Genomic DNA, 25,012 nt, shown 5'->3' with positions numbered 1-25,012 from the left:
GTCACTAGGGCCCGAGTGCCATGATTTCAGATCTGAACCTATTATGTTTTCATGAATATATGTGAGTTCTTGATCCTATCTTGCAAGTCTATAGTCACCTATTATATGTTATGATCCGTTAACCCCGAAGTGACAATAATCGGGATACTTACCGGTGATGACCGTAGTTTGAGGAGTTCATGTAATCACTAAGTGTTAATGCTTTGGTCCGGTACTCTATCAAAAGGAGGCCTTAATATCCCTTAGTTTCCAATAGGACCCCGCTACCACAGGAGGGTAGGACAAAAGATGTCATGCAAGTTCTTTTCCATAAGCACGTATGACTATATTCGGAATACATGCCTACATTACATTGATGAACTGGAGCTAGTTCTGTGTCACCCTATGTTATAACTATTGCATGAGGAATCGCACCCGGCATAATTCTCCATCACCGATCCAATGCCTACGAGCTTTTCACATATTGTTCTTCGCTTAGTTACTTTTCCGTTGCCACTATTACGCTTGCTACAAAACTACTACTATTACTTTTGCCACCATTACCGCTACTATCATATTACTTTGCTACTAAATACTTTGCTGCAGATATTAAGTTATCCAGGTGTGGTTGAATTGACAACTCAGCTGCTAATACTTGAGAATATTCTTTGGCTCCCCTTGTGTCGAATCAATAAATTTGGGTTGAATACTCTACCCTCAAAAACTATTGCGATCCCCTATACTTGTGGGTTATCAGTAATAGGAGCAATCGGAGTGCTAAGAAAATCATTGTTGTTGGTATTGGAAAAGTCACACAATTTAGTATTGTCTTGAGCCATCGTGACAAACAATCCAACACACAAGCACACAAGAAGCAAGCAAAAAGAGACAAACGGAAAAAGGGGGCAAATAAAATGGCAAGGGTGAAGTGGGGGAGAGGAAAACGAGAGGCAAATGGCAAATAATGTAATGCGAGGGATAATAATTTGTGATGGGTACTTGGTATGTCTTGACTTGACTTGGCGTAGATCTCCCCGGCAACGGCGCCAGAAATCCTTCTTGCTACCTCTTGAGCACTGCGTTGGTTTTCCCTTGAAGAGGAAAGGGTGATGCAGCAAAGTAGCGTAAGTATTTCCCTCAGTTTTTGAGAACCAAGGTATCAATCCAGTAGGAGACTACACGCAAGTCGCCTCGTACCTACACAAACAAATAAGAACCTTGCAACCAACGGGATAAAGGGGTTGTCAATCCCTTCACGGCCACTTGCAAAAGTGATATCTGATAGAGATAATAAGATAAATATTTTTGGTATTTTTATGATATAGATTGAAAGTAAAGATTGCAAAGTAAAGATTGTCAATCCCTTCACGGCCACTTTCAAACACCAGGGCACCGTTGATTGCCGGCAAAACATTGAGATGCCTGGTTTCTAAATTCTAGTAAATCCAAAACTCGTCTGAAATTCATGAAACTTCGCATGCTATCATGGAGCGGCATCAACATGTCGTGGCAATTTTTTTGTACCTTTTGGGGCAGGTTTGGGTATATGCTTCTCACAAACCAGAGCTTCTCACAACAAGCATGATAGTTTCGGTAGGGAACGTCTCACCTTTGGGGACGAAACGATATCCATTGCCTCTTATTGCTTTCAAATTTTTTCTCGTGTCAACATAGAACAACAGGAGTGTTGTGTCAATTTTTGTGATTTTTCGGGGTTCGTTTGGACATTTTATGCATTAACTGAGTTTTCAATGCATTTATGTGCATAATTCAAATTTGAACTACATGCACATGCTCCAGTGCATATAAATTGGTTGAAAAATCAAATCTGTGTCCTTGGGTGCATGCTTAGGTCCCATGCAAGAAATGGGAATGAATTTCAAACACCAGGACACCGTTGATTGCCGGCGAAACATTGAGATGCCTGGTTTTTAAATTCTAGTATATCCAAAACTCGCCCGGTGCGCAGGCTCATCGGGAAGCGTGCAAGATGTTCAACGCAGGATTTGTGCATCTCTTCAACGCAAACGGTTCAGTGAAGTAGTAAAGCGGCAGAAAATAAACCAAAAAATATACGTGCTGCCACACGCCCCGTGTGCCGTGCGAGCAGGCGTGAGTTGACGGGACACATGCGAGCAGTCCGCCGCGCAGGCATACCGGGAGGCATGCCTGCAGGTGTGTGTATTGACGGGGAGGCGTGCGAGTAGCTGTGTGAAATGATGGTAGGAATGGCAGAAGTCCGCCGTGCAGGTTCACTGGGAGGCGAGACAACTTTTGACCGCAGCCTGCCATGCTCCAACTAGTCCATATTAATTGTGCGCCCGAGCCGCCGGCCATAATAGGCGGCCGCAGGCCCTGGTCCACAGTGGTCACTGACGTATGGACTCCGGAGTGTATGACGATGCCGCCGAAGCGCACCATCGGAGGGAATGGCGACGCCGGGGCTGGTGAAGCACCCGCACAACGCGTGAAGCTGGCCACAGAGGTTTCCGTCGACGCCGACAAGGTCTTGCGCGGGCAGTAGCACGACCCTGACTTTGTCGGCGCTGTCGTGCCCCCCAGCCAGAGCCGGAGGGCAACGGCAACTCCGGCAACAACCGCGACTCCGACGGAAAACCAGTTAGTCATCTATATACCCATTTGTGCGGCAAACATATCAAGTGTTTTCTCTGGTTAATCCCCCTCCCCACCCCGCCCCTCTATAATTTTTCTAGAATACAAATCCTATGGTTATGTTCTCACGGTCCATGAAATCAGAGTAATTAAGATTCGTTAGATACACGTAGTGTATTGATGACCCACAAGTATAGGGGATCTATCGTAGTCCTTTCGATAAGTAAGAGTGTCGAACCCAACGAGGAGCAGAAGGAAATGATAAGCGGTTTTCAGCAAGGTATTCTCTGCAAGCACTGAAATTATAGGTAACAGATAGTTTTGTGATAAGATAATTTATAACGAGCAACAAGTAACAAAAGCAAATAAAGTGCAGCAAGGTAGCCCAATCCTTTTTGTAGCAAAGGACAAGCCTGGACAAACTCTTATATAGAGAAAAGCGCTCCCGAGGACACATGGGAATTATCGTCAAGCTATTTTTCATCACGTTCATATGATTCGCGTTCAGTACTTTGATAATTTGATATGTGGGTGGACCGGTGCTTGGGTGCTGTCCTTACTTGGACAAGAATCCCACTTATGATTAACTCCTATTGCAAACATCCGCAACTACAAAAGAAGTATTAAGGAAAACCTAACCATAGTATGAAACATATGGATCCAAATCAGCCCCTTACGAAGCAACGCATAAACTAGGGTTTAAGCTTCTGTCACTCTAGCAACCCATCATCTACTTATTACTTCCCAATGCCTTCCTCTAGGCCCAAATAATGGTGAAGTGTCATGTAGTCGACGTTCACATAACACCACTAGAGGAGAGACAACATACATCTCATCAAAATATCGAACGAATACCAAATTCACATGACTACTAATAGCAAGACTTCTCCCATGTCCTCAGGAACAAACGTAACTACTCACAAAGCATATTCATGTTCATAATCAGAGGAGTATTAATATGCATATAGGATCTGAACATATGATCTTCCACCAAATAAACCAACTAGCATCAACTACAAGGAGTAATCAACACTACTAGCAACCTACAGGTACCAATCCCAGACTTAGAGACAAGAATTGGATACAAGAGATGAACTAGGGTTTGAGAGGAGATGGTGCTGGTGAAGATGTTGATGGAGATTGGCCCCCTCCCGATGAGAGGAGCGTTGGTGATGACGATGGCGATGATTTCCCCCTCCCGGAGGGAAGTGTCCCCGGCAGAACAGCTCCGCCGGAGCCCTAGATTGGTTCGCCAAGGTTCCGCCTCGTGGCGGCGGAGTCTCGTCCCGAAAGCTTGCTTATGATTTTTCTTCGGACGAAAGACTTCATATAGCAGAAGATGGGCACCGGAGGGCCAACAGGGGGCCCACGAGGCAGGGGGCGCGCCCAGGGGGTAGGGCGCGCCCCCCACCCTCGTGGCCAGGGTGTGGGCCCCCTCTGGTATTTCTTCCGCTCAGTATTTTTCATTATTTCCAAAAATAACTTCCGTGGAGTTTCAGGACTTTTGGAGTTGTGCAGAATAGGTCTCTAATATTTGCTCCTTTTCCAGCCCAGAATTCCAGCTGCCGGCATTCTCCCTCCTTATGTAAACCTTGTAAAATAAGAGAGAATAGGCATAAGTATTGTGACATAATGTGTAATAACAGCCCATAATGCAATAAATATCGATATAAAAGCATGATGCAAAATGGACGTATCAACTCCCCCAAGCTTAGACCTCGCTTGTCCTCAAGCGGAAGCCGATAACGATAAATATGTCCACATGTTTAGAGGTAGAGGTGTCGATAAAATAAAATACGGACATGAGGGCATCATGATTATTCTCATAACAGCAACATATATGGATAATGTCATATGATTTCTTATGCTCAAGTAATAATCTATTCACAATGCAAAGTATGAATCAGAAACTTTATTGAGAACTAACAAACTATAATCTCAGTCATTGAAGCAATTGCAATTTATCATAACATCAGAAAGAGTCTATGTCAGAGCTTTTCAGCAAGTCCACATACTCAACTATCATTTAGTCTTTCACAATTGCTAACACTCACGCAATACTTGTGGTTACGGAATTTTAATCGGACACAGAGAAAGATAGGGGCTTATAGTTTCGCCTCCCAACCTTTTACCTCAAGGGTAATGTCAACAATAATAGTTCATGCTAACTTACATCCAATTAGATATATATGTCAGGATCTTTCCAACACACTGTGCTTGCCAAAGGATAAAATGTAAAAAGGAAAGGTGAAGATCACCATGACTCTTGCATAAGGTAGAAGATAAAAGTAAAAGATAGGCCCTTCGCAGAGGGAAGCAGAGGTTGCCATGCGCTTTCAGGGTTGGATGCACAAAATCTTAATGCGAAAGAACGTCACTTTATATTGCCACTTGTGATATGGACCTTTATTATGCAGTCCGTCGCTTTTATTTCTTCCACATCACAAGATCGTATAAAGCTTATTTCCTCCACACTAATCAATCATACATATTTAGAGAGCAATTTTTATTGCTTGCACCGATGACAACTTACTTGAAGGATCTTACTCAATCCATAGGTAGATATGGTGGACTCTCATGGCAAAACTGGGTTTAAGGGTTTTGGAAGCACAAGTAGTATCTCTACTTGGTGCAAAGAATTTGGCTAGCATGAGGGGGAAAGGCAAGCTCAACATGTTGGATGATCCATAACAATATACTTTATTTCAGATATAAGAAAACATAACCCATTACGTTGTCTTCCTTGTCCAACATCAACTCTTTAGCATGTCATATTTTAATGAGTGCTCACAATCATAAAAGATGTCCAAGATAGTATATTTATATGTGAAACCCCTCTTTCTTTATTACTTCCTATTAATTGCAACGATGACCAAAACCATGTTTGTCAACTCTCAACAACTTTCAATCATCATACTCTTTCTATGTGAAGTCATTACTATCCATAAGATCAATATGATCTCTTTTTATTTCTTTTTATTCTTTCTTTTTCTTTTATTCCCTCAAGATCATAGAAAAATAATCAAGCCCTCTTTTCAACACTAATCTTTATTATATAGCTCACGGACTCAATTACATAGAGGGATCATAAAGAAAAACTCAAAACTAGATCATACTAAAACTTTATTCTACTAGATCAAGATATTACTAAAAGGATCAAACTAAGAAAAGCAGTAAAGATAGAGATGTGATGGTGATACGATACCGGGGCACCTCCCCCAAGCTTGGCAGTTGCCAAGGGGAGTGCCCATACCCATGTGATTATATCTCCTTTTTCGGGGGTGGTGATGTGATATTCTTGGCTATGATACCCCTCAGGATACGATTCTCCTCCTTGAGCTTGTTAACCTGCCGCTTAAGATCCATTATTTCCTTATGGAGCTTACCCATGACGGTTAAAGCTCCTTGCACCCATTGATGCTGCATAGCTGCGGGAGAACAAGTAACACTCTTTTTCATATTTTCATAAGAGAGAAATTTAACATTGGAGAGGATGACCGAGTTTGGGATAGTTGAGCTCTGTAGTTCCCCCATTGTGAAGCCTGCCTGGAAACAAGAAGTAACTTCTTGGTCCTCCTCCATGGCATCTATCCTTTTCAAGTCAGCTTCCATCTCTTCCTCCGTTGAGGGCCCAAAGTGATAGGCATCGCTGTTTGCCCCTGGACCTGGTGTCGGATGAGACACCCGACTCTCCCCGACTGACTCTTGAGAAGACATCTTGCTCTAATCTGCGGCAGAAAACAGCTCGAAACAAGAACAGAGGACAATTGCGTGATACCGGAGTCAAAACCTTCGGGAGATTATATAATGAATTTTTACCGACCAAAATACGTAACGTGCAAGAAAACGGAGTCCGGAGAGCGCACGAGGTGCCCACGAGGCAGGGGGCGCGCCCTCCACCCTCGTGTCCTTCCCGGACTGCTTCTTATTTTTCTATTTTTCTAAATATTCCAAAACAGAGAAAAATTGCCATTAGAACTGTTTTGGAGTCGGTTTACTTACCGTACCACATACCTATTCCTTTTCGGAGTCTGAAACGTTCTGGAAAGTGTCCCTTATGTATTCCCCCGGGGTTACGGTTTCAATAACATTGGTTTCAACATTTATGGGATTACTTGAGATATAATGTTTGATTCTTTGACCGTTCACCACCTTCGGATTTGTGCCTTCAAAGTTGTTGATTTTTATGGCACCGGAACGATAGACCTCCTCGATAACGTAAGGACCTTCCCATTTAGAGAGAAGTTTTCCTGCAAAAAATCTTAAACGAGAGTTGTATAGCAATACATAATCACCTACATTAAACTCACGCTTTTGTATCCTTTTGTCATGCCATCTTTTAACTTTTTCTTTAAACAACTTGGCATTCTCATAGGCTTGGGTTCTCCATTCATCAAGTGAGCTAATGTCAAATAACCTCTTCTCACCGGCAAGTTTGAAATCATAATTGAGCTCTTTAATAGCCCAATATGCCTTATGTTCTAGTTCGAGAGGTAAGTGACATGCTTTTCCATAAACCATTTTATACGGAGACATACCCATAGGATTTTTATATGCAGTTCTATAGGCCCATAATGCATCATCAAGTTTCTTGGACCAATTCTTTCTAGATCTATTAACAGTCTTTTGCAAAATTAATTTGAGCTCTCTATTGCTCAATTCTACTTGACCACTAGACTGTGGGTGATAAGGAGATGCAATTCTATGATTAACATCATACTTAGCAAGCATTTTACGGAAAGGCACCATGAATAAAATGTGAACCACCATCAGTCATTAAATATCTAGGGACTCCAAACCTCGGAAAAATAACTTCTTTAAGCATCTTAATAGAAGTGTTATGATCAGCACTACTAGTTGGAATAGCTTCTACCCACTTAGTAACGTAATCAACAGCAACTAAAATATGTGTATACCCATTAGAGGCAGGAAACGGTCCCATATAATCAAAGCCCCAAACATCGAATGGTTCAATAACAAGTGAATAATTCATAGGCATTTCTTGACGTCTACTAATATTACCAATTCTTTGACATTCATCACAAGATAAGACAAACTTACGGGCATCCTTGAAGAGAGTAGGCCAATAAAAACCGGATTGCAATACCTTATGTGCAGTTCTATCTCCAGCGTGGTGTCCTCCATAAGCCTCGGAGTGACACTTGCGTAGGATCTGTTCCTGTTCATGCTCAGGCACACAACGTCTAATAACACCATCTACTCCTTCTTTATAAAGATGTGGGTCATCCCAGAAGTAATGTCTCAAATCATAGAAAAACTTTTTCTTTTGCTGGTATGTGAAACTAGGTGGTATGAATTTAGCAACAATGTAATTAGCATAATCAGCATACCATGGAGCAGTACGAGAAGCATTTATGACATTTAATTGTTCATCAGGAAAGCTATCATCAATAGGTAGTGGGTCATCAAGAACATTTTCTAACCTAGACAAGTTGTCTGCAACGGGGTTCTCAGCTCCCTTTCTATCAATAATATGCAAATCAAATTCTTGTAGCAAGAGAACCCATCTAATAAGTCTAGGTTTAGCATCTTTCTTTTCCATAAGATATTTAATAGCAGCATGATCAGTGTGAATAGTTACTTTAGAATCAACAATATAAGGTCTGAACTTATCACAAGCAAATACAACTGCTAAGAATTCTTTTTCAGTAGTAGCATAATTTCTCTGGGCATTGTCTAGAGTTTTACTAGCATATTGAATAACATTTAATTTCTTATCAACTCTTTGCCCTAGAACAGCACCTACAGCATAATCACTAGCATCACACATAATTTCAAAGGGTAAATTCCAATCAGGTGGCTGAACAATAGGTGCAGAAATCAATGCTTTCTTAAGTATTTCAAATGCTTCTACACAATCATCATCAAAGACAAATGGTATATCTTTTTGTAATAGATTAGTCAGAGGCCGAGAAATTTTTGAGAAGTCCTTAATGAACCTCCTATAAAATCCAGCGTGACCAAGGAAACTTCTTATACCTTTGATGTCCTTGGGACATGGCATCTTTTCAATAGCATCAACTTTAGCTTTATCAACTTCAATACCTCTTTCAGAAATTTTATGCCCCAAGACAATGCCTTCATTAACCATAAAGTGGCACTTTTCCCAGTTCAAGACAAGATTAGTTTCTTCACATCTCTGCAAAACTCGATCAAGGTTGCTCAAGCAATCATCAAAAGAGGATCCATAGACGGAGAAATCGTCCATGAAAACCTCACAAATCTTTTCACAAAAATCAGAGAATATAGCCATCATGCATCTTTGAAAGGTAGCAGGTGCATTACATAAACCAAAAGGCATACGTCTATAAGCAAAAGTACCGAAAGGGCAAGTAAAAGTGGTCTTAGCTTGATCATCAGCTGACACAGGTATTTGAGAGAAACCAGAATAACCATCTAGAAAGCAAAAATGTGTATGTTTGGATAATCTTTCTAGCATTTGATCAATAAAAGGTAAGGGGTAATGATCTTTTTTAGTAGCTTTATTTAATTTGCGGAAATCAATTACCATCCTATAACCTGTAATAATTCTTTGCGGAATCAATTCATCTTTATCATTAGGAACGACAGTAATACCTCCCTTCTTAGGGACACAATGGACAGGACTTACCCACTGACTATCAGCAACGGGATAGATTATACCTGCCTCAAGGAGCTTTAGTATTTCCTTTCTTACCACTTCTTTCATTTTAGGATTCAGCCGTCGTTGATGATCAATAACTGGTTTGGCATCTTTCTCCAAATTTATTTTGTGTTGGCATAGAGTGGGACTAATGCCCTTAAGATCATCAAGAGTATATCCAATAGCAGCACGGTGCTTCTTCAGAGTTTTCAATAATTTTTCTTCCTCCTTCTCTGAAAGGTTAGCACTAATAATAACAGGTATATCTTCTTTTCATCAAGATAAGCATATTTAAGAGTATCAGGCAATGGTTTAAGCTCAAACACGGGATCACCCTTGGGTGGAGGAGGATCCCCTAGGATTTCAACAGGCAAGTTGTGTTTCAGAATAGGTCCCTGTTTAAAGAACACTTCATCTATTTCCCTTCTTTCATTCATAAACATATCATTTTCATGGTCTAGCAAATATTGTTCTAAAGGATCACTAGGAGGTACGGCAATAGAAGCAAGACCAATAATTTCATCTTTACTAGGCAATTCCTCTTCACGGTGTTGTCTACGAAATTTAGAGAAGTTGAACTCATGAGACATATCACCTAAACCAATAGTAACAACATCCTTTTCGCAGTCTATCCTAGCATTAACAGTGTTTAAGAAGGGTCTACCAAATATAATGGGACAAAAGCTATCTTGTGGGGAACCAAGAACGAGAAAATCAGCCGGATATTTAGTTTTCCCACATAAGACTTCAACATCTCTAACAATTCCCAATTGGTGATATAGTATCTCTATTGGCAAGCTTAATTGTAACATCAATTTCTTCTAACTCAGTAGGTGCAATATCATGCATAATTTCTTTGTATAAGTCAATAGGTATTGCACTAGCACTAGCACCCATATCACACAAGCCATGATAACAATGATCTCCTATTTTAACAGAAATAACAGGCATGCCTACCACAGGTCTATGTTTATCTTTAGCACAAGGTTTAGCAATTCTAGCAGTCTCATCACAGAAATAAATAACATGCCCATCAATATTATCAGCCAAGAGATCTTTAACAATAGCAATATTAGGTTCAACTTTAACTTGCTCAGGAGGTGTATAAGTTCTAATATTGCTTTTATGAACCACAGTTGAAGCTTTAGCATTATCCTTTATTCTAACAGGGAAAGGTGGTTTCTCAACATAGGCAGTAGGAACAATAGGATCATTATAAGTGATAGTCTTTTATTCAACTTTAGTAGGTGCAGCTACTTTTACTTCTATGGGAGGATGATATTTAAACCACTTCTCCTTAGGGAGATCAACATGAGTAGCAAAATACTCACAGAAAGAAGCTACTATCTCAGAGTCAAGTCCATATTTAGTGCTAAATTCACGGAAAACATCGGTATCCATAAAAGATTTAACACAATCAAAATTAGGTGTCATACCCGACTCCTTACCTTCGTAGAGGTCCCAATCTTCAGAGTTGCGTTTAATTCTTTCCAATAAATCCCATTTGAATTCAATAGTCTTCATCATAAAAGAGCCAACACAAGAAGTATCGAGCATGGTGCGATTGTTATCAGAAAGCCGAGCATAAATTTTTTGAATAATCATTTCTCTTGAGAGCTCATGATTGGGGCATGAATATAACATTGACTTAAGCCTCCCCAAGCTTGAGCGATGCTTTCTCCTTCGCGAGGCCAAAAATTATATATATAATTGCGGTCACGATGAACAAGATGCATAGGATAAAACTTCTGATGAAATTCCAATTTCAATCGTTTGTAGTTCCATGATCCCATATCATCACATAGCCTATACCATGTCATTGCATCTCCGTTCAAAGATAAAGGGAAGGCCTTCTTCTTGATAACATCATCGGGCATACCTGCAAGCTTAAATAATCCACAAACTTCATCCACATATATTAGGTGCTCATCAGGATGTAATGTTCCATCTCCTGCAAAAGGATTAGCTAGCAGTTTTTCTATCATACCCGAAGGAATTTCAAAGTAGACATTTTCATTTTCAGTAGGTTCAGTAGGTTCATAGGTTGAGGAGCAACTCTTTGCTCTACTGGTCGGGGTGAAGATACCCCGAACAAGCCCCTCAGAGGATTACTTTCCATAGTAACAAGTGACAATAAATTTCAGCACACTATATAAATTTTTCCTTACCAAATTCCACCTACCAAAGGCGCTTCACTCCCCGGCAACGGCGCCAGAAAAGAGTCTTGATGACCCACAAGTATAGGGGATCTATCGTAGTCCTTTCGATAAGTAAGAGTGTCGAACCCAACGAGGAGCAGAAGGAAATGATAAGCGGTTTTCAGCAAGGTATTCTCTGCAAGCACTGAAATTATAGGTAACAGATAGTTTTGTGATAAGATAATTTGTAACGAGCAACAAGTAACAAAAGTAAATAAAGTGCAGCAAGGTGGCCCAATCCCTTTTGTAGCAAAGGACAAGCCTGGACAAACTCTTATCTAGAGAAAAGCGCTCCCGAGGACACATGGGAATTATCGTCAAGCTAGTTTTCATCACGTTCATATGATTCGCGTTCGGTACTTTGATAATTTGATATGTGGGTGGACCGGTGCTTGGGTGTTGTCCTTACTTGGACAAGCATCCCACTTATGATTAAATCCTATTGCAAGCCTCCGCAACTACAAAAGAAGTATTAAGGTAAACCTAACCATAGCATGAAACATATGGATCCAAATCAGCCCCTTACGAAGCAACACATAAACTAGGGTTTAAGCTTCTGTCACTCTAGCAACCCATCATCTACTTATTACTTCCCAATGCCTTCCTCTAGGCCCAAATAATGGTGAAGTGTCATGTAGTCGACGTTCACACAACACCACTAGAGGAGAGACAACATACATCTCATCAAAATATCGAACGAATACCAAATTCACATGACTACTAATAGCAAGGCTTCTCCCATGTCCTCAGGAACAAACGTAACTCACAAAGCATATTCATGTTCATAATCAGAGGAGTATTAATATGCATATAGGATCTGAACATATGATCTTCCACCAAATAAACCAACTAGCATCAACTACAAGGAGTAATCAACACTACTAGCAACCTACAGGTACCAATCCCAGACTTAGAGACAAGAATTGGATACAAGAGATGAACTAGGGTTTGAGAGGAGATGGTGCTGGTAAAGATGTTGATGGAGATTGGCCCCCTCCCGATGAGAGGAGCATTGGTGATGACGATGGCGATGATTTCCCCATCCCGGAGGGAAGTGTCCCCGGCAGAACAGCTCCCTCGGAGCCCTAGATTGGTTCCGCCAAGGTTCCGCCTCGTGGCGGCGGAGTCTCGTCCCAAAAGCTTGCTTATGATTTTCTTCGAACGAAAGACTTCATATAGCAGAAGATGGGCACCGGAGGGCCAACAGGGGGCCCACGAGGCAGGGGGCGCGCCCCCCACCCTCGTGGCCAGGGTGTGGGCCCCCTCTGGTATTTCTTCCGCTCAGTATTTTTCATTATTTCCAAAAATAACTTCCATGGAGTTTCAGGACTTTTGGAGTTGTGCAGAATAGGTCTCTAATATTTGCTCCTTTTCCAGCCAAGAATTCCAGCTGCCGGCATTCTCCCTCCTTATGTAAATCTTGTGAAATAAGAGAGAATAAGCATAAGTATTGTGACATAATGTGTAATAACAACCCATAATGCAATAAATATTGATATAAAAGCATGATGCAAAATGGACGTATCATGTATTGATTGTTTCAATGTTATCCGTATAGAGTTAGTGATTAATTGTTTGTTCTGTACAAATGATTTTTGCTAATAATCCGACTAGGGTTAGCTTGCGTGCTAATAATTCGTGGCCAGATCTTGAGAATTGATTTTGAATGTCCTACATATATGTTGTGCCTTTTTTCTTCCTGATCTTGAGAATTGATTTCGAATGTCCTACATGTTATGCCATTTTTTCTTTCAGATTGGTATGTACACAGATGAGGCTCCGACCAGCGCCACCGCCGGATGTAGATCTTGGACCCGGCTGTGCGGCCAGAAGCGCCCCCTGGACCCGAGGAACCAGTAGAATCTCTGGCGGACCGCATCAGCGATCTCCCGGACGGAATCCTTGGGGAGATCATCTCCCTTCTCCCCACCAAGGACGGCTGCCGCACACAAGTCCTCGCATCTCGGTGGCGCACTCTGTGGTGCACCCCGCCTCTTAATCTCGACTGTCGTCAGCTATCTGTCGATGATGATTCTGAACTCCCCGGAGCCATCATGTCCTCCCACGAGGGCTCCGTTCAACGCATCTGCATCCCGGCATGCTACCTGCTGGACATACCCTGCACGGTGGCCGCCTGGCTGACATCCCGTCAATTCAATAAACTCCAGGAGCTTGAGTTCTACCATTACTACAGCGATAGGTTACCACCAAGAGCTGCATCTGTGCCCTCACCACCGATGCCCATCTCATGGTTTTCCTCCTCTCTCCACACTGCCACCTTGACCCGGTGCCATCTAGCAGACTATTTGGTACAAATGCTTCGACTGCCAGTGCTGAAAAAACTTGTGCTTGTGTTGGTTGATCTGTCGGTGGCCTCACTTCACAACATCATCCACTCTAGCTGCCCTGCACTGCAGCGTTTGATGCTTGTTTTTGGACTAGGAATCCATATCCTTTTTCTCAAAATAAAGTCGTCTCACCTTGTAAGCATTGGAATTCATTTTGAAGGACATGAGCTCATCATCGAAGACGCCCCTTCACTTCAAAGGTCGCTCCTTAATTGTTGTTATAAATCTTCACAAATAACTGTGGTCTCTGCGCCTAAACTGGAGACCTTGGGTGCAATTAGTGATCCGTTTGAATGGTTCGAGATGGTGTTTGCCTCCACGCCTATTGAGGTACTGTATATTATTCACGTACACTTTTGTAATTTGCATTTTTCATTTCTGCGCAGAAGTTAAGTATCATCTTGGAGTACACTTTCAGTGCTAATATTATGTTCTATGCTCAATGAAGCGCTTGTCCATCCTATCAGTGGTGGTGGATTCTGTCAAGACCTTATATATCACTATGTGGTGTTTTGATCTCAACATCATTACTGCCTTGCTGCAATGCTTTCCATGTCTGTAGAATTTGTATATGAAGATGATGATTTCATGCACATTGAAAGCCCATATATAATGTACTATAATTAATCGTTCAGCTATCACTCTTTCAACATAATATTTTTTAGACATTAACTGTTTTCAATCTTCATCTCTATCTAGGCACTAACACATGGAGAAAAAGGTATAACCAGTCAATGGTTCAAGAAGCACCGGGATTTTTTCAGATCTCACGACATTCGTTTGAAGACAGTAACACTGGAAGGATATGCATCCAACAATGCAAACACTAGCTTTGTCACATTCTTCATGTTGAATGCGAGGGAACTATTGTCCGTGAGGATTAAGTTTTTCAACAAGAAATTTCTTACGGCTACAGGTGTTGAACAACATAAAAAGAAGTTTCATGTGGACCTAAGGGCTTCTGATCATTCTCGGCTTCTATTTACAACAGCTTCTCATCATGGACCAGTAGAATTTCTTGATGGGGATCTTGATTTTGTGGATCAGACCGATCCATTTGATTGTGACTGCCGAAAACTTTGGTTGAGTTAGATGTCATTGTCCTGTTCAATCTGGATTTTGTCTAAACCTAATGAGCAATTAATCCTCGTGCTTTTGTACTGTTTGTTAGCTGGAGTTAGATATTGTTGCCCTTTTCAACTCGGCTTTGACCCATATTTTCTTTCATACTGGGCCAATGGCTTGCCATTTCTTTAATTAAGACATAAATATTATAAGCATTCACAACATAGGCAAAGAACATCACTCTCGCGGGATCCTTGAGATCTTTGTTCATTATAGAACTGCAAGTTTTTAGTGCCCACTAGCACCCACAAACTTATTTTCAGCTTGCACACCAAGGGCTGTAATTCTTAATAAGAAAAGCTGCATGGTAGTAACAGATTTGGATTTATCATTTGGGACCCACGAGGAAAAAGCCTATCCAGGGCGGTGCCGACTCGACAGTAAACATTGAGAAACCTGGTTTTAAAATTACTGTAAATCCAAAACTCGCCTCAAAATTATGAAACTTGGCATGGTGTTATGTCATAGCACCAACATGTTATGGTAAAAAATTAGTCCAATTTGGGACAAGTTTTGGTACAATCTTCTTACAAACCGGAGCTTCTCTCAAAAAGGCTCATGGTTCCGAGAGGGACCTTGTCACCTATGTGTGCGAAACGACATACGATGTCTCTTCCCGCCTTGATTTATTTTACAGAGGCAACATGCAACTATATATAGTAGCGTCGTCCTAAAAATATGAAATTAATCACGGTTCGTTTTGCCTTTTTATACATTATTTGAGTTTCATAGGCATTTTGGAACATACTTTCGTGTGTGCAAAGGTCATGTGTGTACTAGCCACATATGTAATTCAATGTTCAATCTGTTTATGGAATCAAGTCCTTATACATGTTATTCTTCTGTAGACAGAGCAAATCATACGGCTTATTAGCAGCAATCGTCTATGTTATTATTGGTCTTCACACACATTTCTGATTACGGACCTGTTTGCCGCGTATCACACACGTCTTGTTCAGTTGAACCATTTCCATTGTGTTGCCTAATCACACACAGTTCATCCTAGTGAACCGTATGCTGTATATCGCACACACCTTCATCTGGCTGCCCGTTTCTTTTGTTCCTCATCATCGCAAACAGTTAATTGAACTGAACCGTATGCCCTGCATCGCACACACAACTAAAATCTGAACCGTGTTTGATGCATCCTCCATCGCAAACGTTTTGCACCTTTTTGACGTTTTTTACACCACCGTTTGCGATTATTGCATCGCACACAGTTTCGTCGAAGGGTCTCTGATTGTAGTGTCGCGTTAGCAGCATCCTACAGTAGTGCCTCCTTGACTTGACCGCGGATGGAATTGAAGCGTCTTTTGATGTGTTTGGTTCTCTTGTGAAATCTGGATTCCTTCGCCAAGGCAATTGCTCCGTATTGTCACAAAAGATTTTCATTGGACCCGATGCACTAGGTATTACACCTAGATCGGATATGAACTCCTTCATCCAGACTCCTTCATTTGCTGCTTCCGAAGCAGCTATGTATTCCGCTTCACACGTAGATCCCGCCACGACGCTCTGCTTGGAACTGCACCAACTGACAGCTCCACCATTTTTCAATATAAATACGCATCAGGTTTGCGACTTAGAGTCATCCGGATCAGTGTCAAAGCTTGCATCGACGTAATCATTTACGACAAGCTCTTTGTCACCTCCATATACGAGAAACATATCCTTAGTCCTTTTCAGGTATTTCAGGATGTTCTTGACCGCTGTCCAGTGATCCACTCCTGGATTACTTTGGTACCTCCTTGCTAAACTTATAGCAACGCACACATCAGGTCTGGTACACAGCATTGCATACATGATAGAACCTATGGCTGAGGCATAGGGAATGACTTTCATTTTCTCTCTATCTTCTGCAGTGGTCGGGCATTGAGTCTGACTCAACTTCACACCTTGTAACACAGGCAAGAACCCTTTCTTTGACTCATCCATTTTGAACTTCTTCAAAACTTTATCAAGGTATGTGCTTTGTGAAAGTCCAATTAAGCGTCTCGATCTATCTCTATAGATCTTGATGCCCAATATATAGGGAGCTTCACCGAGGTCTTTCATTGAAAAATTCTTATTCAAGTATCCTTTTATGCTATCCAGAAATTCTATATTATTTCCAATCAACAATATGTCATCCACATATAATATTAGAAATGCTATAGAGCTCCCACTCACTTTCATGTAAATATAGGCTTCTCCAAAAGTCTGTATAAAACCATATGCTTTGATCACACTATCAAAGCGTATATTCTAACTCCGAGAGGCTTGCACCAGTCCATAAATAGATCGCTGGAGCTCGCACACTTTGTTAACACCTTTTGGATCGACAAAACCTTCTGGTTGCATCATATACAACTCTTCTTTAAGATATCCATTAAGGAATGTAGTTTTGACATCCGTTTGCCAAATTTCATAATCATAAAATGCGGCAATTGCTAACATGATTCGGACAGACTTAAGCATCGCTACGGGTGAGAAGGTCTCATCGTAGTCAACTCATTGAACTTGTCGAAAACCTTTCGCAACAAGTTGTGCTTTGTAGACAATAACATTACCGTCAGCGTCAGTCTTCTTCTTGAAGATCCATTTATTCTCTATGGCTTGCTGATCATCGGGCAAGTAAACCAAAGTCCACACTTTGTTCTCATACATGGATCCCATCTCAGATTTCATGGCCTCAAACCATTTCGCGGAATCTGGGCTCATCATCGCTTCCTCATAGTTCGTAGGTTCGTCATCGTCAAGTAACATGACCTCCAGAACAGGATTACTGTACCACTCTGGTGCGAACCGTACTCTGGTTGACCTACGAGGTTCAGTAGTAACTTGATCTGAAGTTTCATGATCAGCATCATTAGCTTCGTCACTAATTGGTGTAGGAATCACTGGAACTGATTTATGTGATGAACTACTTTCCAATTCGGAGAAGGTACAATTACCTCATCAAGTTCTATTTCCTCCCACTCACTTCTTTCGAGAGAAACTCCTTCTCTAGAAAGGATCCATTCTTAGCAATGAATATCTTGCCTTCAGATCTGTGATAGAAGGTGTACCCAATAGTCTCTTTTGGGTATCCTATGAAGATACATTTCTCCGATTTGGGTTCGAGCATATCAGGTTGAAGTTTTTTCACACAAGCATCGCAGCCCCAAACTTTAAGAAACGACAGCTTAGGTTTCTTTTCAAACCACAGTTCATATGGTGTCATCTCAATGGATTTAGATGGTGCCCTATTTAACATGAATCCAACCGTCTCTAAAGCATAACCCCAAAACGATAGCGGTAAATCAGTAAGAGACATCATAGACCGCACCATATCTAATAAAGTACGATTACGATGTTCGGACACACCATTACGCTGTGGTGTTTCGGGTGGCGTGAGTTGCGAAACTATTCCACATTGTTTCAAATGAAGACCAAACTCATAGCTCAAATGTCCACCTCCACGATCAGATTGTAGAAACTTTATTTTCTTGTTATGATGATTTTCTACTTCACTCTGAAATTCTTTGAACTTTTCAAATGTTTCAGACTTATGTTTCATCAAGTAGATATACCCATACCTGCTCAAATCATCTGTGAAGGTCAGAAAATAACGATACCTGTCGCGAGCCTCAACACTCGTCGGACTGCAAACATCAGTATGTATTATTTCCAACACGTCAGTTGCTCGCTCCATTGTTCCGGTGAACGGAGTCTTAGTCATCTTGCCCATGAGGCATGGTTAGCAAGCATCAAGTGATTCCAAAAGCCCATCAGCATGGAGTTTCTTCATGCACTTTACACCAATATGACCTGAACGGCAGTGCCACAAATAAGTTGCACTATCATTATTAACTTTGCATCTTTTGGCTTCAATATTATGAACATGTGTATCACTAAAATCGAGATTCAACAAAAATAGACCACTCACCAAGGGTGCATGACCATAAAAGATATTACTCATATAAATAAAACAACCATTATTCTCTGATTTAAATGAATAAATGTCTCGCATCAATCAAGATCCAGATATAATGTTCATGCTCAACTCTGGCACCAAATAACAATTATTTAGGTCTAAAACTAATCCCGACAGTAGATGTAGAGGTAGCGTGCCGACGGCAATCACATCGACTTTGGAACCATTTCCCACGCGCATCGTCACCTCGTCCTTAGCCAATCTTCGTTTAATCCGTAGCCCCTGTTTCGAGTTGCAAATATGAGCAACAGAACCAGTATCAAATACCCAGACGCTACTACAAGCATTAATAAGGTACACATCAATAACATGAATATCAAATATACCTTTCACTTTGCCATCCTTCTTATCCGCCAAATACTTGGGGCAGTTCCGCTTCCAGTGACCAATCCCTTTGCAGTAGAAGCACTCAGTCTCAGGCTTAGGTCCACACTTGGGCTTCTTCCCTTGAGCAGCAACTGGCTTGCTGTTCTTCTTGAAGTTCCCCTTCTTCCCTTTGCCCTTTTTCTTGAAACTAGTGGTTTTGTTAACCATCAACACTTGATGCTCCTTCTTGATTTCTACCTCCGCAGCCTTTAGCATCGCAAAGAGCTCGGGAATAGTCTTCTCCATCCCTTGCATATTATAGCTCATCTCGAAGCCTTTATAGCTTGGTGGCAGTGATTGAAGAACTCTCTCAATGACACTATCATCAGGAAGATTAACTTCCAGCTGAGTCAAGTGGTTGTGGTACCCAGACGTTCTGAGTATGTGTTCACTGACAGAACTATTCTCCTCCATTTTGCAGCTATAGCACTTGTTGGAGACTTCATATCTCTCAACTCGGGCATTTGCTTGAAATATTAACTTCAACTCCTGGAACATCTCATATGCTCCATGACGTTCAAAACGTCTTTGAAGTCCTAATTCTAAGCCGTAAAGCATGGCACACTGAACTATCGAGTAGTCATCAGCTTTGCTCTACCAGACATTCATAATGTCCGGAGTTGCTCCTGCAGCGGGTCTTGCACCTAGCGGTGCTTCCAGGACGTAATTCTTCTGTGCAGCAATGAGGATAATCCTCAAGTTACGCACCCAGTCCGTGTAGTTTCTACCATCATCTTTCAATTTAGTTTTCTCTAGGAACACATTAAAATTCAAGGGAACAGGTAGCACGTGCCATTGATCTACAACAACATAGACATGCAAATACTATCAGGTACTAAGTTCATGATAAATTAAAGTTCAATTAATCATATTACTTAAGAACTCCCACTTAGATAGACATCCCTCTAGTCATCTAAATGATCACGTGATCCATATCAACTAAACCATGTCCGATCATCACGTGAGATGGAGTTGTTTTCAATGGTGAACATCACTATGTTGATCATATCTACTATATGATTCACGTTCGACCTTTCAGTCTCAGTGTTCCGAGGCCATATCTGCATATGCTAGGCTCGTCAAGTTTAACCCGAGTATTCTGCACGTGCAAAACTGGCTTGCACCCGTTGTATGTGAACGTAGAGCTTATCACACCAGATCATCACGTGGTGTCTCGACATGATGAACTGTAGCAACAGCACATACTCAGGGAGTACACTTATACCTTCAAATTTAGTGAGGGATCATCTTATAATGCTACCGCCGCACTAAGCAAAATAAGATGCATAAAGGATAAACATCACATGCAATCAAAATATGTGACATGATATGGCCATCATCATCGTGTGCCTTTGATCTCCATCTCCAAAGCACCGTCATGATTTCCATCGTCACCGGCTTGACACCTTGATCTCCATCATAGCATCGTTCTCGTCTCGCCAACTATTGGTTCTACGACTATCGGTACCGCTTAGTGATAAAGTAAAGCAATTACATGGCGTTTGCATTTCATACAATAGCGACAACCATAAGGCTCCTGCCAGTTGCCGATAACTTTTACAAAACATGATCATCTCATACAACAATTTATATCTCATCACGTCTTGACCATATCACATCACAACATGCCCTGCAAAAACAAGTTAGACGTCCTCTACTTTGTTGTTGCAAGTTTTACGTGGCTGCTACGGGCTTCTAGCAAGAACCGTTCTGACCTACGCATCAAAACCACAACGATTTTTTGTCAAGTGTGCTGTTTTAACCTTCAACAAGGATCGGCCATAGTCAAACTCGATTCAACTAAAGTTGGAGAAACAGACACCCGACAGCCACCTGTGTGCGAAGCACGTCGGTACAACTAGTCTCATGAACGCGGTCATGTAATGTCGGTCCGGGCCTCTTCATCCAACAATACCGCCGAATCAAAATAAGACGTTGGTGGTAAGCAGTATGACTATTAACGCCCACAACTCTTTGTGTTCTACTCGTGCATATAACATCTACGCATAGACCTGGAGCAGATGCCACTGTTGAGTATATCAAAAAATTTACCTACGATCACGCAAGATCTATCTAGGAGATGCATAGCAACGATACGGGAGAGTGTGTCCACGTACCCTCGTAGACCGAAAGCGGAAGCGTTTAGTAACGCGGTTGATGTAGTCCAACGTCTTCACGATCCAACCGATCCAAGTACCGAACATACGGCACCTCCATGTTCAGCACACGTTCAGCACGATGACGTCCCTCGAGCTCTTGATCCAGTTGAGGATGAGGGAGAGTTCCGTCAGCACGACGGCGTGGCGATGGTGATGATGAAGTTACCGGCGCAGGGCTTTGCCTAAGCACTACGACGATATGACCGAGGTGTTGAACTATGGAAGGGGGCACCGCACACGGCTAAGAGATTGTCTGTTGTGCTTTGGGGTACCCCCTGCCCCCATATATAAAGGAGGGGAGGAGGAGCCCGGCGGCTACGGAGGAGGCGTGCCATGGGGGGAGTCCTACTAGGACTCCGTTCCTAGTAGGATTCGCCCCCCCTTTCCTATTCGAAGAAGGGGAAGGAGGGAAGGAGAGGGAGAGGGAAAGGAAGGGGGGCCGCGCCCCTCCCCCTAGTCCAATTCGGACTGCCCTTTGGGGGGGGGGGCGCCACCTAGTGGCCTTCCCTCTCCTACTCCCTTATGGCCCATTAGGGCCCATAACTTCCTCGGGGGGTTCCGGTAACCCCTCGGTTCCCCGATAAATTTCTTAAACGTCCCGAAACCATTCCGGTGTCTGAATACCTTCGTCCAATATATCAATCTTTACCTCTCCACCATTTCGAGACTCCTCGTCATGTTCGTGATCTCATACGGGACTCCGAACAAACTTCGGTCATCAAATCTCATAACTCATAATACAAATCGTCATCGAACGTTAAGCGTGCGGACCCTACGGGTTCTAGAACGTTAAACATCTCCGGCAATAATCAATAGCGGAACCTGGATGCTCATACTGGCTCCTACATATTCTACGAGATCTTTATCGGTCAAACCGCATAACAACATACTTCATTCCCTTTGTCATCGGTATATTACCTGCCCGAGATTCGATCATCGGTATCATCATACCTAGTTCAATCTCGTTACCGGCAAGTCTCTTTACTCGTTCCGTAATGCATCATCGCATAACTAACTCATTAGTCACATTGCTTGCAAGGCTTATAGTGATGTGCATTACCGAGAGGGCCCAGAGATACCTCTCCGATACTCGGAGTGACAAATCCTAATCTCGATCTATGCCAACTCAACAAACACCATCGGAGACACCTGTAGAGCATGTTTATAATCACCGAATTACGTTGTGACATTTAATAGCACACAAAGTGTTCCTCCGGTATTCGGGAGTTGCATAATCTCATAGTTAGAGGAATATGTATAAGTCATGAAGAAAGCAATAGCAATAAAACTTAACGATCATAATGCTAAGCTAACGGATGGGTCTTGTCCATCACATCGTTCTCTAATGGTGTGATCCCGTTCATCAAATGACAACACATGTCTATGGTTAGGAAACTTAACCATCTTTGACTAACGAGCTAGTCAAGTAGATGCATACTAGGGACACTCTGTTTGTCTATGTATTCACGCATGTACTAAGTTTCCGGTTAATACAATTCTAGCATGAATAATAAACATTTATCATGATATAAGGAAATATAAATAACAACTTTATTATTGCCTCTAGGGCATATTTCCTTCAGTACAATCACACTTTGGTCTAAATAGAAGATCCTGCTCAGATTCGATCTTGACGTGAGGGCATTACCACTTGGGTCGGCCATGTCACCACTACTCCATCTCCGACTTTGTCAGACGTTAGAAGAAGAGAGGGAAGACTCCAAACATGAACTGGATCGCCCACGTCCCACCCATCATGGACCCTTGTGGCAAGTCATCCTGGTGCGAGGCATCCGAGATTGGACGACCCGGAGATCCCTAGGGATCCATCCATGCGAGGCCTTGGCGCAATGGATGTCATGGAGGGCACTCTCACCCGCAGAGGCTCCTAGGAGGTGGGTACTTTAACATTCTTTATAGGATTAATTCAGTTGTTGTAGGGGTTTCTTGTGTTTTTTTAATTTAAACCGGGCCATGAATTATCTTAGTTACAACACAGATTTGATGCACTGGACGAATCTGTAGTGAAAGTAATCAATGTGTAGCGCGAGAGGTGTTCGTCGCTTTTACTGCCTAGCTTTTAGGTTTGATCGCACAGATAAGGAGCTAATGGAACATCTCGAACCCAAAGTTAGGGACAACGTGACAATATCTCACCCTCTGATTGATCGTTTCATACCTACCATAGTCATCAAACAAGAAATATACTACACCAGTTCTCAGAACCTTCCAGGTGAGGTGTTGGTAAAAATTGCTTACTTTGTACAGGCATGATGATCCTCACTTCAACTGTTGTTTGTTGCATGTGGTTATGACCTTTGTAGGTGTACCAACAGATGACGTGAGCAAATATTTCTTCTTCCTTATAGGGCGTACCCTACTGGAGCGAGGAAGCGCCGCAAGATATAGATGGAGCCCGATGTAGGCATATAACACAACACAAAACCGACAATACAATGGCGTTGAAAGTTGATAGTCGACAGACAGGATGGAAAAAGATTCTGGTGTTGTACACCGGGTTCGGTGACAAGCGGAAGAAAACCAAGTGGGTGATGCACCGGTAGAACACGACGATGACGATAACGAGATGGAGAAACCAGATGGAGAGACCAGAAAGAAAAAAGTGCTACCCTTGTGTATGAATCTCTGCTCTATTAATTTCCCGAGACCACCTCATATATGCAATATATTATGTAAGTATTCGTAGTACGCAATTATATAAATGGGTGTGAGTTGGCTTTTGTCCGACACGAAGCCTTAGAAAAATGGTTTGAACGCTTTGAGGAATATTCATTGCTGCTTTCAGTTTCAAAAATAAGTTTATGAGTTTCTATAAGAAGTTGAATATGGTTCACCGGGCTTCTCAATTGCGTTTGTCCCTTGGGCCAGGGGCTGGTTGTTCGGCTGTGCAACACCTCCTGATCGCCCCCATTTGCTATATAACCGGATGGTGTGGTCTGATGGATCTTCCCGGATAATGTAGGCCGAGACATCTGGCGTAAGATACATGCTCTTAGGTCGGCACTAATGTGACTACCCAACTGGTAACACTATTTCACAAAAGGACGTCCAATTTCCCTCAAAAGAAGGACGTCTAATTAACGCAAGACTTAACAAGCAGTACTTAATGATTTTAGCAACCACACACGTTCGTAAGACAATACTTAACATACAACACTTCACAATCAGCATTTGACGAAAGCAATGCTAATGGCCTCTGCTATGTGCAAGCAGTGCTAACAATCTATACTATTTGGAAGCAGTGCTAACGACTTCTTCGGTGCTTACAGGTTGTTATAACGGTCCTTCCAATAGTTCACTACACTTCAGTTTACTTTTCCTAAGTTTGTTTCACTTCTTGGCCGTGATTTACCTTTTGCGTCGAGAACGCAATGGACCATCTAGTAAGAAAAATGAGCTATGTCTTAGAGATGCCCTTAGGGAAACTCCAACCCAAATCACCTAATTGACCGCAAATGTCCGGACCGGACAATCCGGATACTTCTAGCCATCTAACAAGGCTCACCTAAAATGTGCGGATCGGGCCGGACGTCTGGAATCCCGCAAACCAGCACCAATCCGGGGGAGGTTAGGTGAAGTCTGGGCGTTCGCCTTGTCAGACTCCG

The sequence above is a fragment of the Triticum aestivum genome, chromosome 5D, assembly GCF_018294505.1.
Source record: "Triticum aestivum cultivar Chinese Spring chromosome 5D, IWGSC CS RefSeq v2.1, whole genome shotgun sequence".
In the NCBI taxonomy this organism is placed as follows: domain Eukaryota; kingdom Viridiplantae; phylum Streptophyta; class Magnoliopsida; order Poales; family Poaceae; genus Triticum; species Triticum aestivum.
Note: the sequence above shows the minus strand (reverse complement) of the source record.